The 19,489-nt window shown below is 39.6% G+C and overlaps 1 protein-coding gene across 3 annotated transcripts in view; it reads right to left on the bottom strand.

The window, feature by feature from the left end:
• chd1 (chromodomain helicase DNA binding protein 1) overlaps positions 1 to 19,489 on the bottom strand; it is a 203,795-nt gene that overhangs the window by 161,799 nt on the left and 22,507 nt on the right. Inside the window, exon 1 of one of the 3 annotated variants that reach the window (XM_041185545.1) lies at positions 15,379 to 15,711. The exons of the other annotated variants lie outside the window; for them this stretch is intronic. The gene's annotated coding sequence lies outside the window, so the exon portion shown is untranslated. Of the gene's footprint in view, positions 1 to 15,378; positions 15,712 to 19,489 lie in introns of those variants that run through there. 3 annotated transcript variants of the gene reach the window in all.

The following is a 19,489-nucleotide window of genomic DNA, read 5'->3' as shown; positions in this document are numbered from 1 at the left end:
GAAGGGGGAGGGTGATAAGGCAGAGGTCATGGTACATGTTGGTACCAATGACATAGGTAGAAAGAGGGATGAGGTCTTGCATCAAGAATTCAGGGAGTTAGGCAGTAGACTGAAAAGCAGGACCTGTCGGGTTGTAATCTCTGGTTTACACCCAGTGCCATGTGCTAGCGAGCACAGAAATAGGAGAATAGCGCAGATGAATACGTGGCTTAAGAGTTGGTACAGGAGGGACAGTTTTAGATTCCTGGATCACTGGGACCGTTTCTGGGGAAGGTGGGACCTGTCCAAGCAGGACGGTCTACATCTGAACCAGAGCGGGACAAACATCCTTGCGGGTGGGTTTGCTAGTGCTGTTGGGAGGAATTTAAACTAATTCAGCAGGGAGAGGGGACACAGAATGTTAGCAGAATAGGGACACATCGTAATACAGTAAAACAATCAAGTCAGAGGGAGTACAGCTGCAGTAAGCTTCAAGGGAGCAAGGCAAGGCTGGATGGCCTCTACTTTAATGCCAGGAGTATTACAGGTAAAACGGATGAGTTAAGGGTGAGGATTGACATGTGGAATTGTGATATAGTAGGCAACACAGAGACGTAGTTGAGGGAGGGGCAGGATTGGCAGCTCAACATTCCGGGATATAGAGTCTTCAGGCAAGGCAGGGGAGGGGGTCAAAGAGGAGGAGGCATTGCATTATTAGTTAAGGAGTCAGTTAATGCAGTAAGGAGAGATGATATCTTGGAGGGGGCATCGAATGAAGCTTTGTGGGTAGAGCTTAGGAATAAAAAAGGGGCAGCCACATTGTTAGGTGTTTATTATAGAGCCCCAGATAGTCAGCAGGAAATTGAGGAGCAAATATGTGCACAATTTGCGGAGGTGTGTAAAAACAATAACAATAGGGTAATTATATTAGGTGATTTCAACTTTCCCAACATTAATTGGGATAGACATAACGTTAAGGGCTTGGTTGGAGTGGATTTCTTGAAATGTGTACAGGAGAACTTTTTAGGTCAATACGTAGAGGGTTCAACAAGGGATGGCGCAGTGCTGGACCAAATTCTGGGGCATGAAGCCTGACAGGTGGCTGAAGTGGTGATGGGAGAGCATTTTAGTGATAGCGACCACAACATGGTACAATTTAAGCTTGTTATGGACAAAGAAGTAGACAAGTTGCAAAAAAAATCGTTTTGGATTGGGGAGAGCGGGTTTTAATCAAAAAAGGCAGGATCTGGCCAAGGGAGACTGGGAACAGCTACTTGTGGGGAAATCTACAGAAGAGAAGTAGGTGGGGGGGCATTCAAAAAGGAAATGGGGAGGGTACAGGCTCAACATGTTCCCTCTAGGGTGATAGAAAGGAGTAACAAGCCCAGGGAACCATGGATGACCAGAGATATTCAGGTTACAATGAGAAGGAAAAGAGAGGCTTTTAGCTGGTACAAAGGGAGCAAATCAGCGGAGGCATTAATGGAGTACAGAAAGTGCAGGGTGGAGCTTAAGAAAGCAATTAGGAGAGCAAAGAGGGGATATGAGAAAGCTCTGGCTGCTAAAAGTAGGGAAAATCCCAAGATATTCTATAAGTATATCAATGGGAAGAGGATAACCAGGGAAAGAGTAGGGCCCATTAGGGACAAGGGGGCAATCTATGGGTGGAGCCAGAGGACATCGGTAGAGTGTTGAACGAATACTTCACATCCGTCTTCACCCAAGAGAATGAGGATGAAGGTATGGAACTCGGGGAGAGAGACTGCGAGGTTCTTGAGCAAATTGATATAGGGAGTGACAAGGTATTGGAGATGTTGGCAGGCTTAAAAGTGGACTTATCTCCAGGTCTGGATGATTTGTGTCCCAGACTGCTGAGGGAGGCAAGGGAGGAGATCTCAGGGGTTCTGACCCAAATTTTTAATTCCTCTCTGGCCACAGGGGAGATGCCAGAGGACTGGAGAACAGCTAATGTGGTTCCGCTATTTAAGAAACGTTGTAGAGATAAGCCAGGGAACAACAGACCATTTTGAGTCTCACGTCAGTGGTAGGGAAACTATTGGAGAAAATTCTGAAGGAGAGAATATCTATCTCCAGTTGGAGTGGCAAAGGTTTGATCAGGGATAGTCAGCATGGCTTTGTCAGAGGGAGGTCATGCCTAACAAATTTGATTGAATTTTTTGAGGAGGTGACCAGGTGTGTAGATGAGGGTAGTGCAGTTGATGTAGTTTATATGGATTTCAGCAAAGCCTTTGACAAGGTCTCCCATGGGAGACTTATAAAGAAGGGAAATGTACATGGGATACAGGGTAATTTGATAAAGTGGATTCAAAATTGGCTTAGTTGTAGGAGACAGAGGGTGATGACAGAAGGCTGCTTTAGTGACTGGAAGCCCGTGTCTAGTAGCATACCACAGGATCTGTGCTGGGTCCCCTATTAACCGTCATTTATATAAATGACATAGATGACTATGTGGGGGATACTAGAATTAGTAAGTTTGCAGATGACACAAAGATTGGCCAGGTGGTTAACAGTGAGGTTGAGTGTCTTGGGCTACAATAAAATATCGATGGGATGGTCAAATGGGCAGATAAGTGGCAGATGGAATTTAACCCTGAAAAGTATGAGGTGATATACCTTGGAAGGAGTAATTTGATAAGGAAGTATTCAATGAACAGCATGACACTTGAAAGTTCTGAGGAACAAAGGGTCCTTGGTGTGTGTGTCCATAGATCTCTGAAGGCAGAGGGGCATTTTAGTGGAGTGGTGAAAAAGGCATATGGGACACTTGCCTTTAACAATTGAGGCATAAATTACAAAAGTAGGGAGGTCGTGTTGGAGTTGTATAGAACCTTGGTGAGGCCACAGCTGGAGTACTGTGTGCAGTTCAGGTCGCCACATTATAGGAAGGGTGTGATTGCACTGGAGGGGGTGCAGAGGAGATTCACCAGGATGTTCCCTGAGATGAAACATTTAAGTTATGAAAGGAGATTGGATAGACTTGGGTTGTTTTCGTTGGAGCAGAGAAGACTGAGGGGTGACCTGATCGAGGTGTACAAGATTATGAGGGGCATGGACAGGGTGGATAGGGAGCAGCTGTTCCCCTTAGTTGAAGGGTCAGTCACGAGGGGACACAAGTTTAAGGTGAGGGACAGGAGGTTTAGGGGGGATGTGAGGAAAAACCCAGAGGGTGGTGACGGTCTGGAATGTGCTGCCTGAGAGGGCGATGGAGGCAGGTTGCCTCATGTCTTTTAAAAAGTACCTGGATGAGCACTTGGCACGTCATAACATTCAAGGCTACGGGCCAAGTGCTGGCAAATGGGATTAGGTAGGTAGGTCAGGTGTTTCTCACTTATCGGTGCAGACTCAATGGGTCGAAGGGACTCTTCTGCACTGCGAGATTCTGTGATCTCTGATCAAACTGGCACTGAAATTAATTCGCCCCATTACACATTTGTGAAATAGGCTTTTTGGCTTGTCAGGTTAGTGGTGAATACCACGTGTGTTGCTATTGCATACTAGCAGCATGAAACAGCTCGCTTCACCTGCTGCTCAATTTTTTAAAGAAACCTTGCCCTCCCAGGGCACTTTTCATGGCTAAAAGTCACGGCCATAGGCCCATTCAAAATTCTGAATCCAAGCCTAGAACTTAAAATCAACACATCAACTATCTTACTAGCCACTTCTTTTAAAACCGTACAATGAAGTCCATCAGGGGACTCAGGGGCTTGTCAGCTGGCACCTCCAAATATTTGCTTAGTACCACTTCCCTGGTAATTATAATTTTCTTAAATTCCTCCATGCCTTCCATTTCCTGACTTACAGCTATTTCCGGGATGGTACTTGTATCCTCTATAGTGAAGATCGATGCAAAATACCTGTTCAATTCATCTGCCGTCTCCTTATTTTCCATTATTAATTCCCCAGACTCACTTTATTTATGACCAATGCTCACTTTGTTAACTTTTTAAAAAAATATCTATAGAAACTCTTTACTGTCTTTATATTTCTAGCTAGCTTTCTCTAATTTTTCCCTCCTTGTTAATATTTTAGCCATTCTTTGCAATTTTTGATATTCTGTTCAATCTTCTGAACTGTCACCCATCTTTGCGTAATTATATGCTTTTTCTTTAAGTTTGATACTATATTTAACTTTTTGTTGGGTCCTCCTTTTGGAATTTTTCTTTTTCATTTTATGCTTGTTGGAATGGGAACACATTTCAACATGCAGGCTCTCTGCTGGTGATAGTTAACAGCTTGCAGCTTTGGTGCCGATCTCTTGAACATGAGGGGATACACAGTGAGAGCTTCTGAAATTGTTGAAATCAGTGCACCCGGATATATTTTTGCCAGTGTAATTCTAAATTTGTATACAACATGATGGTTTCCAAAATGAGACAACTCATGTGGATATATTCTAAGTTGTTGCTGGATGGGTGAAGGGTTGATGAGTAGATAAAAGCATCATCACATTAGTTCATCATACAGTAAAAACTTGATGAGGGGGTCCACCCACAAATTTGTGTCAAGTGAAGCTTCGTGATAGTCGAGTAAGCCCCATTCCCACATGAATACATCTCTATGTAACCCAATATGCCTACAAATGCAGTCTATGCCAAAAACAACAGATTCAAGTGTCAAATGAAAACGCAGTAAATGCGTGAAAAAGTCTTTATTCAATTTGTTCGCACCTTACAATGACCTCAACTTGTAAAAGGCCAGAGCTTTGCATTGAAAACTATCAGGAAATAGCTCTGGAAAAACTCTCTAATATCTTTTTCTGCTTAGCACACTGTCTTCAAACATGCATGATACAGTCCATACCATCAATGCAGTCAAACATGTATGCAGCATCGGCTTGGGAGATGAGCAGGCAGACAGATGTTCATCGGACTCTTCAGGCGTGGAATGCATCTATGATTGCTTCATCAGTTAGTCTGGTCTTGCAGCGTACAGCATCAGCCATCTCCATTTAAGTTTCCATCGTTGTATCTGTTGAAATTTCCATGCTGGCCTCCCACAGGCAATTGAAAAGTGCTTCATTGGGTCGGTTGGCCTTAGCCTGCTCCTCCCTGTCTTTGACATCTTGTACAGATGTAACCTGTTTGAACCCAGTGTAATGGAAGGAAGCAGTTGGCAACTGTGGGTTCCATTACCATCTTCCAAGCCCTCTTCATCATGAATATGGCCTCTAGAATAGTTTTTGCCAGGGCAACTTCCCTTTTCTCCAGGGTTGTACTGGAGGTGAGAACTCTGCTCGGGCTGCCTTGAGCCACATGAACGAGCTTCTTCACTGTTGGGATAAGCAGCCACTCTCATCCTCGTCATTGCTGGAGGGAATGCCTGCTTGTCAGATTGTTCCAAGATGTGCACCTTGTGCTTCATAATGGTGGACAAACTCAAAGGTAAATCACCGAGTCACACCTCCTTCACAAGTTGCTCTCGAGGTGTCTGTGGTGGACCTCCTTCTGGAATGTGCTTTTGCAAAGGTCTGGAGATTGATAGTGATTTTTGTCAAGGTTCATCCCGAGTAGTTCAGTGACACAGGACTCTGTGCTTTCTGGGCTGTTCTGAAGAATGCATTCCACTTCCTTCCATGGTATTCCACTTGCTGTATCAACCTCACTTTCTCTCCCCTCAACAATACTTTCAACTTTTTCAGGTTTCGCCATACTTAGAGACTTTGAATGTCCTTTCATAGGGAGATCTCTATGTCAAATGATGGTTTGCTCAGTGCTCCAGTACTTCATACTCATGGTCTAACTTCACTCAGGTCGGCACAGTCATATGAAAAGGTTAGACAAGTTTGGCTCATCCAGAGTTACCAGTGTGGAATTTCAGCTTATCACTGGTATCGTTCTATGGGATTTGCTATTCTGCCCGCAGGAATGGTTCACGACTTGGACATAACCAGAATTTCATGTCATCCAAGCTTGACTCATCGTAATTTCACTGTAGTTGAATATATTACAGCCCACACAAGTATGATGACAGAAAATGAGAAATGCTACTGAGAGATTTGAGAAACTGATTTAAACTAAGAGATTCTGATTTGAAAAGTTTACTAAGACATGTATAAACAAAAAACCAAAATATTCAGCAAGCCATTTGTACATGAATATTCAAAAGTAGCACCACAGGATAAAATTTATTATAACAGGTTCATTTTCCTGTTGCCAATGACAAATTCTTATTCATTCTGCTGATGCTGAATTTAAGAAACAAAGCAAGCATCGAAGGAACCTGTTATAAAATACAATTGTCACACAGAAGGTTTCAATCTCCTTAATATTCCTCTTGTGTATATATGGACTTCACCCGCACGTCTGCAGAAGAAAACTATATTTCTTAATGTTCTTTAGGTTCTTATTTATACTACAGGTCTTGCATTGAGGCACTACATTCCTTCACAATACTCTAATGCAAGACATGCACTAAAAATTCTAATTTGGCATTGCTATAGAATGCGGGCCAGAGCTTAGAAAGGGCAATTCCATACCACAAATATTGTACAAATGCTACAGCCTAACCAAGCCAGTGCACATTAAGTTCTTTGAAAGTTTTATGTGCAGATAAGCATTAGGAAGCCCAGTGCATCATATTTTCACCTATAATGACTGGCAGGGATTGACTTCCAGCTGGAAGTTCAAACGCAACTTCTGTTCTACACACATTTGTTATAAAACAAACAAATCGAGTCCAATTATTTGTACAGGCCTGGAGTCATACCCCCTCCACAAGTTGCTCTCGAGGTGGCTGTGATGGGGAAGAAACCATTGTTCATCTCCTTCTGGAATGTGCCTTTGCAAAGGAGGTCTGCAGAGAGATGCAGTTCATCCCGAGCAGTTTTGTGGGGCAGGATTCTGCTCTCTGGGCTGCTCCCAGGGACGCATACTGAGACAAACATCAACTGCAGCTGGAGGATCATCAACTTGGGGAAACACACCCTTCCTGCTGTGCAAAACTTTCTGGTCTTCCAGTGCAAAGAGTTGTTCACGCCTGAGTGTTGCAGACCGGCACATTCCAAGGTCCAGAACTATGTACTGAGGGATACGCTAAAGCTTGGAACAGCCGCTGCAGAAGCGCAAGGGAGAAAGGTTGCAGTCTAATGGCCTTCAGCCACAGTGCATCGAGGGGCTGGAAAATGTATAGAATCCTTCAGGCTGTATGACTCACACTGAATGTATACAGTAAATATTACATGTATCACAATTGTATTGAAACATCTCAGAATGCAACATGATCTATGTAGAAAATTTGAAAATCATTGCACATTTTGCAATGCCTGTTTTGAAATGGTTTGTAAAATTCTTTTAGATATTTTATGGATAAAATATATTTTGTGCAAAAAAAATTGCATGTCCAAACACTAGAGGGAGCAACTGGCTGGACACCTGGTACACAACACATTGCTGGTGACAAAGACCTGGCATAAAAACCAGTACCACTGGCGCATGGGTCACTGATCCTGACGTCTTTCCAGTCAGAAGCAAGAGTGTTGGTGTTGCAGCAAATCCAAATTCCTGCACAGGTCGGCTAACTAATTTGATAGTTAATGGGGTTCTTAATCCCAGAGTCATTATCACAAGTCCCACACTGGACTGTGAATTATTACTTTTTTTTATTTTTGTGATGAATAAAGATGCTTGTCGCAGGTATTAACGGTGCTTGCTGGGACAACCGAAGAATACATTCATTTGTAGAAAACAGTAGACGTTAATAAGTAATGCAGGATGGAATAAGTTTGTACATTTTGATGCTTCGCAAAACCTCTTTGATAGCAGTTATAAAAATTCCTATTTAAAGGAACAATAATTCTATGCATTTCTGATGAGAATTTTAATAATAATGACTGGCAGTTGAACAGAACATTTTGGGGAAGTCAATCCTAACATGGTTGTCTTAATTTACTCCCTAATACCAGGTTTCAGTTTGCATCTCAAACTTAATTTAGGATGTCTGTCTAGTTGCAAATGATATAGTGAGTTATGACACCATGCAATTAAAGCATCTCTCACTTACTGCGACTGACACTGTCTCCACACATGTGCAGGAAAGCTCTTAGTGTGGAGGCACAAATAAATACAGCCTAAAAATAATTAAGAGTGATGGTTGGAATCTGCACTACATGCAAGTGATCCAAGGAGGATGCCAATGGGTCTCTAGAATGCATCATCAATGAAAGGAACTGCTCCACAAGTTTATTAAAGAAAATACTTCCATAAGGTCAATCTTTGTTCAGCAAAACCATGAACCTACTGTAGGAAGCTCCTTACGGGCTTCAAAGGTCCTAAGGGAACCTCACTGATTCACTTTCCCTATTAAATTAAAATTTAAGTTGAAAAAAAGTGTCCCAATAGAACAAAAAACAGAAAAAACTGGAAAAACCCATTATGGCAGACAGCATCTGTAAAGAAAGTTCCAAATATTTAACATATAAACATTTTGAACACTTCAGGTATACTCCTTCATGAGAATTGCTTGTAAGAAAGGAAAGCAGCAAGTGAAAGGGGGTAAAAAGCAAGATCCACAACAAAAGAAAAATAAGCAGATTTAAAGTGATTAGATCGGAATACGGGAGATTGTTACATGACAAAAATAAGCTAAACTGGCTGATAATATGTTCCCGATTCTCTTTCAATTGATCTACATTTTCCAGGAACTCTTTTTGCTCTCGTGTGTTTTTTTCCTGGTCGCAATTTTGAGTCACTCTCCTCAAGACATCTGTTTGCTGACTGAGTTCTTTCCATAAAGCCATCTGATGTTTGTCATCTCATACCTGATATAACCGTTGCTGTGGAAAGAGGCCAGTGGACTGGAGGGAAATGCTTTTAAATGGTTTAAGATAGGGGAGCACAGCAAAAGCAGCAGGGTGGGTTCAAAGAGACAGCAGTGAACAGGGTACTAGGAACAGGAGATATCAAAGAAAAAATGAAAAGAAAATCTTCTCAGGAGTTAAGATCAAATTGGTGAACAAAATTAAGTGATTTGCACCTCAAGCGCTTTTGCACAGGAATTCTCATTTTAAGTGTTTCCTATTGACACAAGAATGATATCTGAAAGAATTCACCAACTGGAATAAGGCTGGTGACAGAGATGGGTAATAAATGTGGCCTTGCTATATATCCACATCTCAAGAACAAACTAAAAATGGACGTGCATGTTATATACAAGGCATTTTATATTAATTCTCCCCCACTCCCAACATCTTTAGCTAACATCTCCAAACTTCATATCCAATAAGAACATACCAGAGAGGACTGCAATGATGTTACTGAGGTTGCAGTCACCTTTGTCTAAATATATGTGTTGAACCAAAAGATTCAAAGTGTTCAGGGAGTTAGGGCTAATCTAATGCTGTTCACTATTAACAACAATACCATTTATAGAGTGACTTTAATGCGATGAAATGTCCCAAGCTGCTTCACAGGAACATAATCAGATGAAAGTTGACACCAAACCACGTAAGACCATGTTCTTAAAAACTATGTGTGGCTTGGTCAGCATCTCAAAATTAAGCTTATGCTGCGTTAAAACAATGCAATATTCTTAGATTTTCAGTACTATGATTTTACTTAACTCACATTAAGAGGAACAATTGTACATGTTTTAAGTAAGAACAGAGTGAGTTGTAGCCCAAGAGGAAGGCAATATATAAGGACACTGCCATCTATATCAGCTGATTGGTTGGGCACTACAGAACACCATATACAGTAATATTCATAAAGCAACCACAAAGCAGATTTTCTACATCATATAAATTTAATGCTTGCAATATATGATAATGTAAAACTCTAAAAATATTTTTTAAGTATTCTGAATAATCACTGACTAAAGTAGTTTAAAAATCATAATCAGAGCCCTTCCACTGAAACACTGTCCCATGCTCAACAATAAGCAGTAACAAATTTTCACTTGGTAGTACAGAACTTGTGTACTGCTGAAAAAAAGAGACATGCTGTGAAGTTTCTCATCTTGCATGCATGACAGATGCAAGAATGCCAAATTTCAAAGGGAACAACAATTTATACTGCATAAGAAAATGGGTGATTGGTTGAAATGTTGGTTGTGATTGGTCAAAATATTGCCATAATGAATGCACCAGGAAGCTATTGCCCCCCATGCATTTGTTCATTCAAAAAAGGTGCAATGCCTGGATATTTCCTTCTGCCTGCAGAGGACAGGTCCCTGCATATGAATATATGTCACTTCTGGCATGCGCAAGTGTGCTACATTACCAAGCAAACTAATAATCTTCAGTTGGGTGTTAGTGCAATTCTTGGCACACTTGGGATTGTTCATCCCGTACTCAAATTCACCTTTGAAATAGAGCAGTCAAACAAGCCCCCTTTCATCAACATGCCAGTTGAGAAATGTGCTAATGGGCTCCCTACTACTGTCTACCACAAGTCTACCTTTACTGGTCAATATGCGTGTTGGGATTCCTACAACTTCATAAGCTATAAGTTTGACCTTATTGGCAATCTCGTAAAAAGGGCTTGAGCCATTTGCTCACCATGCAAGCTTGACACAAAAATAAGGTGCAAAGTTATCTTGCAGGATAATGGCTACCCCAGTCAGGTCATTGCTCACTGCATATCACACACATGCATGAGTGGCCCACCACTTTCAGACCTGAAAAGAGCCCAGTCTACCTCAAATTACCCTGAAAGGATAAAGTATCTTAAAAATCTGAGCAACAGATGAAGTTAGCCGTTTCACACTGTGATTATGAAGTAACAACACATGGTGTTTTCCACAAACAAGATGCTGCCGTCAAGCCAAAAAGACGCTCTGTCTACCACACAAATGAATAATATGGAATGTCCCTTCATCTGTTCACAATAGGCACAGTACTGGCCACATTCAACCAACTCATGCTTGCAAAACTCAGAACATAATGTCTAATGTTATATGTGATTCTGCAATTGGGCAGCATTTGCTGAACAATCCCAAGTGCGATAAGAATTACACTAACAACCAATTTCAGATTACCAGTCTAGTTCACAATGTAGCACTTACACTTGCTACAATCTACATATATTCATATGCAGTGGCGTGTCCCGAGTACAGGGGAAGTTCAAATCCTACCATGGCAACTGATGGAATTTAAATTCAATTAATAAATCTGGAATATAAAACTAGTTTCATTAATAACAACCAAGAAATTATCAATTGTTGTAAAAATCCATATAGTTCATAAATGTCCTTTAGGGAAGGAAATCTGCCATCCATACTTGGTCTGACCTCCACGTGACTCCAGGCCCGCAGCAATGAGGTTGAGTCTTAATTACCTCCGAAATTGCCCATCAAGCCACTCAGATTCAAGAGCAATTACGGATGGGCAACAAATTATGGCCTTGTCACCGATGCCCACATCCCATGAATGAATTTTTAAAAAGGCAAAAGGGACATGCCCAGACATTGAACCTTTTCATAAACTGTTGTTCCCTTTGAAATTTGGCATTTTCACATTTGTCCTGCTGAGTGCAAGATAAAAAGCTTTGACAGCATGTCTCTTTTTTTCAGCACTACTGTAACAAATATATACATATACAAATATATATGGAATATATATAATATATATATAAAGAGAGAGCGAGAGAGCACCATCTACACTATAGAAGACATTCATCTCTTTAGGATTATAAATGTAGCTCCTAATTACAGTTTTGTGTTTGAAAGAACAATCACCAGAGTTCTAGGCAAATCGGTCACATTATGATTAATGCTATAATTAGTTTAGTGAGCAGCCCAGATGCCAATATTCAACTGTAACTTGATCAATGTCAGAATTTTTTTCAATCGCAAGATATCTACTATGGCAACAGGCTTACACAGCGTACAGTGGTAATAATTTGAATCTTTCCATTTGGCATGTGTACACAACTTCAAAACTATCTTGTTTTTCCCCAATACTGGAGTCAAGTTGTAGGTATGGAGTGACCTTATAAGGATTTGATAAAATTAGTATTAAATCAATTCGTATTTATATAATGCCATTTTCAACAATTTATTTTGAAATAGCTCTTTCAATGTAATAAAGCATCCAAAGGTTATTCACAGGAACATTATCAAATAAAATCTGACACAGAGCCACATTAAATGATGTTAGGACAGATCACCAAACGCTCGGTCAAAGAGTCACATTTTAAGAAGCATCTTAAAAGAGGAAAGAGAGGTAGAGAGGCAGAGAGGTTCGGAAGGGAATTCCAGAGCTTAAACATCAGGTATGCACCAGAAGCCAGAACTACATATTATCTCGGAGGGTTTTAGGAAGTTACACTGACAAAATGTCATGTAGAGATTTGAAAACAAAGATGAGAATTTTGAAATTGAACTGTTACCAATGTGGGTTGTGTAGGGTGACAGGGGAAGGGGACTTGGTGCGGGTTAACTCAAAGGCAGCACAACTTCGGATGGCCTCAGGTTTACAGAGGGTAGAATGTGGGAAGCAGGTTTGGAAAGCATTGGAATTAGTCAACTCAAGAGGTGACTAGGTGAATGAGAGTTTCAGCAGTCGATGAGAGTAGGTAGGGATGGGTTAATGCAATGTTACAGATGGAAATCGGTGGCTTAGTGATGGCATTGACATGTGGTCAGAAGTTTATATTGGGGTCAAATAAAACACCAAGGCTGCAAAGAGTCTGGTTCACCCATAAGCAATTAGCCAGGGAGAGGGATTGAGTTGGTGATTGGGAAATGGAATTTCTGGCTCTATAGGGAAGAAGTTAATATTGGAAATACACAGGGCTTTTAAATATTTTGGGATTAATTTATGGACAGGGAAACTAAATGTAAAGTACTTAAATTTAATTTGTACATTGTACAATCTGTACGTTTCATGGGCTGCTATCAGATGACAATAAACATGGGGCTGAAGGAGACAGTGAATAAATGATTAGTCACATAGGTAGATCTTAAGGAGATTTTAAGAGATCAGAGCCAGAGGAATGCAGAGGAGAGTTGCACGGTGAAAAAAAATTCAGAGATAGGGAGGGGCAAGATCATGAAAGTGGAGAGTGAGAAATTTATATTGGGGATCAGGAGTCAATGTAGATCAGTGAGCACAAAGGTGATTAGTGATTGGGACACGGCATGGGATATGATATGGGCAGCAGAGTTTTGGAAGAGCTGAAGTTTATGGAGGATATAGGAAGTGAGAGTGGGCAGAAGAGCATTGGAGTAGGTGAGTCTGGAGCTAACAAATGTATGGATAAGGGCTTCCATAGTCAATCGTCTACGGTAGGGGTGGAGACAGGCAATATTAGAGATTGAAGGTGTCAGCCCATGAAATGTACAGAATACAAATTAAATTAGTAAAGTACTTTCCATTTAGTTTTCCTGGCCATAAATTAGTCCAAAAATATTTAAAAGCCCTGTGCATTTCCAATATTAACTTTTTCCCTATACTAAAAGCAGATATAAAACCACAGGTTAATTCCTAGCCTCATCAGTAAGCTAGAGCCTCTGCATGCAAGCACTAGCATACAAATACTAATTATGGCTAGATCCACCACTGATCGTACAGTCTAATGGTTCTGCAACCAGAAGAGCTATCTAGAAGGAAAATTGAAAATAATCTTTGATAGAGAAAATGGACTAGTTAACTGCATTTAGATCCTGATAACCCTAACAGCCTCATGGTGGCATTGTAGCACAGTTCTGCTACATTACCCAGAGTTGTGGTATTAAGCAATGGATCCTTAGATCCAAAATTGTACGAACAGATCTTTATCTCATTTATTGCAAAAGTGACAAATACACCGACTAAATAACCAGTATACAATCACTTGAAACTATTAGTGTATGGGTTCTATATAATTTAGCAACTTGCACAGTAATCCTATATTATTACAAAAATGGTGTGAAAGGACAAACTTCAAGCCTATCCATACAAGAGTTGAGCTATTTTTCTTACTTTCGTTTTGGTACTAAAAGATCAGGCCAGCTTTACTGTTCACTAAGTATCTATTATCCCACATGCCCATTTATTACATTATTTCAAGATATAGTAAATGAAAATAATAATTAAAACTGATCATTGAATCTGGTCATTAGAATCTTTCCATTTATGGTGGAAAGTGTATATACAGTGAAATACAAGGTATCACAATTGTCTGTGAGATGTTGAATGGACCAGAGAGTCGTTACTTGTCAGTTTATTCACGTTTGTATTAAATTAACCTCCACTATCATATTTTGAATAACTCAGTTCGGAGGTGATAATAGTTACTTCAAAGTAAACTAACGTATCTTAATGTATTAAGCTTAGGCACATGGGTTAGGTTTCATTCTATAAGGAGCAGCTGTTTCTGCCAATAGTAGATCTTATTTTTTTTAAACGTGCGGCTAACAGCTCAGATATTTAAAAAGCATTTTCAGAATCAGTAACTGTTTTTTGTGAAGGCTCCTAACTTGTTGGAGATTGAATAATCCTCTAATAAGGATTATAAACCAACTGTTATCTATCTAGGTTAATGTTTAAAAAAAATAGAAACTCATGATTTTATCAAATCTCGATTTTTAATGGTTTATCTCATGATTTACGAGATGGTAAAGATGGCATTACTACAGTGGTGACTACACTTTGAAAGCATTTCATTGGCTGTAGAGCATTTTGGGACATCCTTGGGAAGTGTGGCATAAAAGCACGATTTTAAAAAAATTAACTAGGACATAATGCAACAAAAACAGCAGCTGATTACCAGGTATAGACGCATCTGAAACATATTTTCATATAAATTTTACATTTCAGAGTATCTTACATGCAGACTTGTTTTGAAATTTCTAAATCACTCTAAATACAGTCAGGAAGTGAAACACAAACATACATGACCTCCATGACTGATATGCTTACATGCATACACTAGTCCAAGGTTTACTTAAAACTAAATCCATCTGTAACTTACACTATTTTCTACTCGGAATACTCTGAAGGTCAAGAATCTAATTTTTGGGTAAATTGTTGAAAAATACAGTAGTTCAAATTTACCAACCACAAATTAGCATAGTATTTTAAGGTTTACAAAATCCTAATTACAGTTCAACAGTCCTTCCAGTAATATATGTCATAAAATTATTCAACTGGCAATCACCTCCTTCGTCTGAAGAATCCTATAATATGAGTATCTCATCTCTACACACAAGATTTCCTTTTTGCTGGTGATCAGATAGTACAGATGAAGAATGCCAAATGGCCCACTTTGGCTCATCCATCCAGATAAAAAACCACAATGCCCAAAAACTTTTTAAAATTATTCCAAACTTTTGTCTCCATTGCTTTGCCCAGAATTCGATCCCATCATGCTTTCTGAGAACTTCCTGACATCACCCTTTTGCAATTTGATCCTTTGCTTCCTTGAACTGTCAATTTTACTTGATGTTGTGTTCCATATTTACCTTCTCCATGCTATTTGGTATCACCTCCCTTCACGGTTCCACAGCCTAAGTTTCTGGTTTTTTTTCCCTTCATAATTCAATCCTCTGATACTACGCATCAATCGTGTGTCTCTGTGCCGCCACTAGAGCTTGACTGTCTCCTTTATGTTTCAGTGGCCAAACTGTTCACAGCACTCAAGGCGCAGTATGACCAGGATACTGTATTGTTTTAGCAAGATATCTTCTGACTTGTAGTCTACTGATTTAACAGCCTCATCTAGCATCCTATTTGGTTTGTTTTTTCTTAGCTATGACTGAATATTTTCAGCATTTGACTGTATCATAAATTGTTCTATTATTAGTACACCAAAGATATGGACAGTAAATACAAAGTAAATAAATGGACAGTCATGTAGAAGTGAACACAGCAAAGTACAAAGACTGCATAACTTTAGTATTGCTGAAAAAAAGAGACATGCTATTGAAACTTTTTCATCTTGCAATCAACAGGACAGCTATGCAAGATAAACCAACAGTAAACAAAAACAGTTGTCCCCTTTCCTGTTGGTTTATCTTGCATAGCTGTCCTGATGAGTGCAAGCTGAAAAAGTTTTGATAGCATATCTCTTTTTTTCAGCAATACTTAAGTTCTGTACTACCAAACGTTTAAAGACCACATATGTATCCCAACAGCTACTCTGAGCAGTATACTTTAATTTTGAGATAGTCAAGGTTTTTTTAAACTGAACATATTGCTGGAATGACCATTTGTAACAGTTTCAGCAGGATTCACTTTTCCATCAAGTTCATGTTCATTTTAATTGTGATATTACATTATATAAATAAGGCTTGCTGCTTGGAGTTTGGATTTCAAAATAGCTCCCTGGAAGAATTCAAACATAGGTAAATCAAAGAAACATAGAAAATAGGGGGAGTAGGTCATTTGGCCCTTCGAGCCTGCTCCGCCATTCAATATGATCATGGCTGATCCTCTATCTCAACGCCACACTCCTCATACCCCTTGACGCCTTTAGAGTCCATCATCAGTATTTCAAAATTATGATAAAGCTAAAAATAATTTAAAAACCTATTTCGATCTAGAAATGGCCCGGGTGACTTTTTTTTATTGATTATAGCACAAGAACCTCTAAGTTAACAGGAAGTTAATAGTAACAAATATGCTCAAATGTTACATACTTCTTTACTTAATCTATTATATATCAAAAATGATGAGTAGTTTCAAGATTTCAAAGGTAGTCGATGTTGTAACCATTTCCATTATGTGATGGATTGAAAATAATGAAAAACCATCTAAGATAGGAGATCCAAACAAGCCTTGGAATAATCATTATGCATCAACTTCCCAGAAAAAATATTGACTGTGGCTTCCCAAAGACAACACAGAGCAAACAAAAATACGAATAAAACTGAAGGAAAATGGAACCGACAATCAGTCACAACATTGTGGAGGTAGAGGAATAGAAAATCACAAGTCACATGGCCTTATGTAAGCACCCTTTGGGTGTAGAAGTAACAAAAGTACCTGTTAAGAAAGCAACAAAATATAAGTGCTGCAGTGAAACAGCAAACAATTCATGACAATGAATTCTGAATCTCTCCCGTCTTCCTCACAACCCATCTCCACACCCACCCTCCACCTCTCCCCTCAACCAGAGGAAAGTATGTCGAGCCAACCGCAACTCCTTATTGCTGCTGATAACATTTGGCAACTTTACTTTGGAGGATGTATCAAAACTACAAAGAGTCAATAAGTTATGCAAAGTAGGCCTAAATAGGAAAACCTCTGAAATCAACAAAATATTCAAAAGGAGAAATAAAACCAGACAAAAGCTGGAAACACGTAGGGCTATGCTGTTTCGTCAGAACCCATCAACCTGAATCATTAACCCTACCTTCCTCTCTCCACAGATATTGCCTGACCTACCGAAAGTTTCCACCATTTTCTAATTTTATTTGAGTTTTCCACAAACCTAGGGATCAAGCATAAGTCAAACAGAAAATGTCATGTACGACAGGCCTACCAGCTCAAAAGAGAAAGTGAAAAGGTCAACTAAGAGGGAACACCTTTGCTTGCAATGTGCTCTCATGAATGATCAAACCCCAGAAGCAGTCCCAGTCATCCTATCCAACAAAAAATAACTACTATAGTTCCACAGAGATGTAATCGTTGCCAATAACATTACGCTTAATAAGATATTACAGCAATAATTTACTTATATTTGCGTAATGGCCTTTCTACTTAGAGATTAAGCTTATTTGATATGGAAAATGGGGGAGGCGGGGGTGGAAAATCAACCGTAACAAAAGGACACAACATAAGAAACATGAGTAGGCCATACTCGAGCCTGCTCCTCCATTCAATAAAATCATGGTTGGACTTGTGCATTAATTCCACTTTCACATTCTACAACCATAACCCTTAATTCCCACAGTGCCTAAAAATTTCTTTTCAATATACTTCATAACAGAGCATCTGCAGCCCTGGAAGGCAGCCGGGGGTGGGGGGGGTGGAATTCCAGAGATTCATAAACCTGAGTGAAGAGATTTTTCCTCACCTCAAGTACAAAGTCAACCCCTTATTCTGAGACTCTGAACCCTAGGTTGAGTCCCCTGGGATAAGACACAGCTTCTCAGCATTTCCCATCAAGCCCTCTAAGAATTTTATACTTTTCAATGAGATTACCACTTATTTTCCTAAGAGCCAGAGAACATGACAAGCTAAAAATTACCTTCTACATATCACATATATAAAATGGCTATTTTTGGTATTGCATAAAAGTTGTAACAGTAACTGTTACTGTGTATCTAACCATAGGTCTTTCTTGAAGGTCTTGTTCTAAGAAACTTGCTATTTGCTGCTTTTTGGTCTCCTTATAAATGCAAGAAAACCCAGAAAAAGTAACAGTCCCCGGCAACACTTCTGATGTGACTGTGCTGGACCAACACTAAATCTAATTCCTAACTATGTAGTCACTAAAACAAAAATCAGCAAAGAGCAGTAAATATCTCCCCACGAGAAAAGATTGCCATTTCTGCAGATAATGTAGATCAATAGCTTGTGAGTAATGAAGTCAGAAGTAAATGATAGCCAAATTATTAAGGGCAGGCAGGGAGGGGAAATCATATTTCTATGGGAGGCACAGATTACTCCATTTCTCTCAATTTTTTCCAGCTTTGAGAGGTGCAGATAACCTGACAAAGTTGAGAAAACCTCTAAAACACCACTCAATCACATGGATCAGTTCAGTTTAGAAAGCATTTCCATGGATGGCACTCTATAATGATATAACATGTCCTGAACAAAACATCTTTGAACTTCAAAGTTACTCAATTGCACATGTAAAGTCACTCAGGCTGTGTCAACCAAATAACTGAATCTTCCACTGATTGAGCTAATTAAGTCAGAACAATACAATTTTCTGGTTCAACACGTGGTCATGGAGCAACACATCAACACTGACCGAATAGCTTTCCAAAAGCCATGAAGTGCTGCAGTTAACTGAACACTCATCTTTGGAATGAAAAATGAAAATGCTGGAAATACTCAGCAGTTCAGGCAGCATCTGTGGAGAAAGAGAGTGAATGTTCCAGATCGGGTGACCTTTTGTCAGTACTGGGTTGTGCGTAACAGTGCTGATGAAAAAGTTACCAACCTGAAACGTCAACTCTGTTTCTCCCTCCATAGATGTTGTCAGATGTATGAGGAGTGTTTCTTTTTTTTACTTCAGATTTCCAGCATCCATTGTGCTTTGCTCTTATACTAGTCTTGGAATCTGGGTTCAAATTCAACCCAAACTAAAGTGGCAATAAGGATCTGGTGAAATTAGTTTAAGCAATTACTAGCTGGCAGCAGTAAAACATTCAAATTCAACACAGGTGGCTGGCTTACGAAATAGGGGAAGAAGAAAAAAAATCACACTGGTACAAGCAGGGGTTATTCTTCTGAGCTGCGGCTGTAGCAACATTGATAAGAAAGAACAGAAGAAATTGCATCTGTGTCTGAAATTGAAGATCTTCATTCCCCAGCATGATTATTTCTAATTTACAAAATTACTAAGGTTAGTAGTGTCAAGTACACACTTGAAACCAACTTTTGGTGTTTAATTGCAAT

The sequence above is a fragment of the Carcharodon carcharias genome, chromosome 4, assembly GCF_017639515.1.
Source record: "Carcharodon carcharias isolate sCarCar2 chromosome 4, sCarCar2.pri, whole genome shotgun sequence".
Taxonomy (NCBI): Eukaryota; Metazoa; Chordata; class Chondrichthyes; order Lamniformes; family Lamnidae; genus Carcharodon; species Carcharodon carcharias.
Note: the sequence above shows the minus strand (reverse complement) of the source record. Positions and strands in the feature narration are given on the sequence as shown.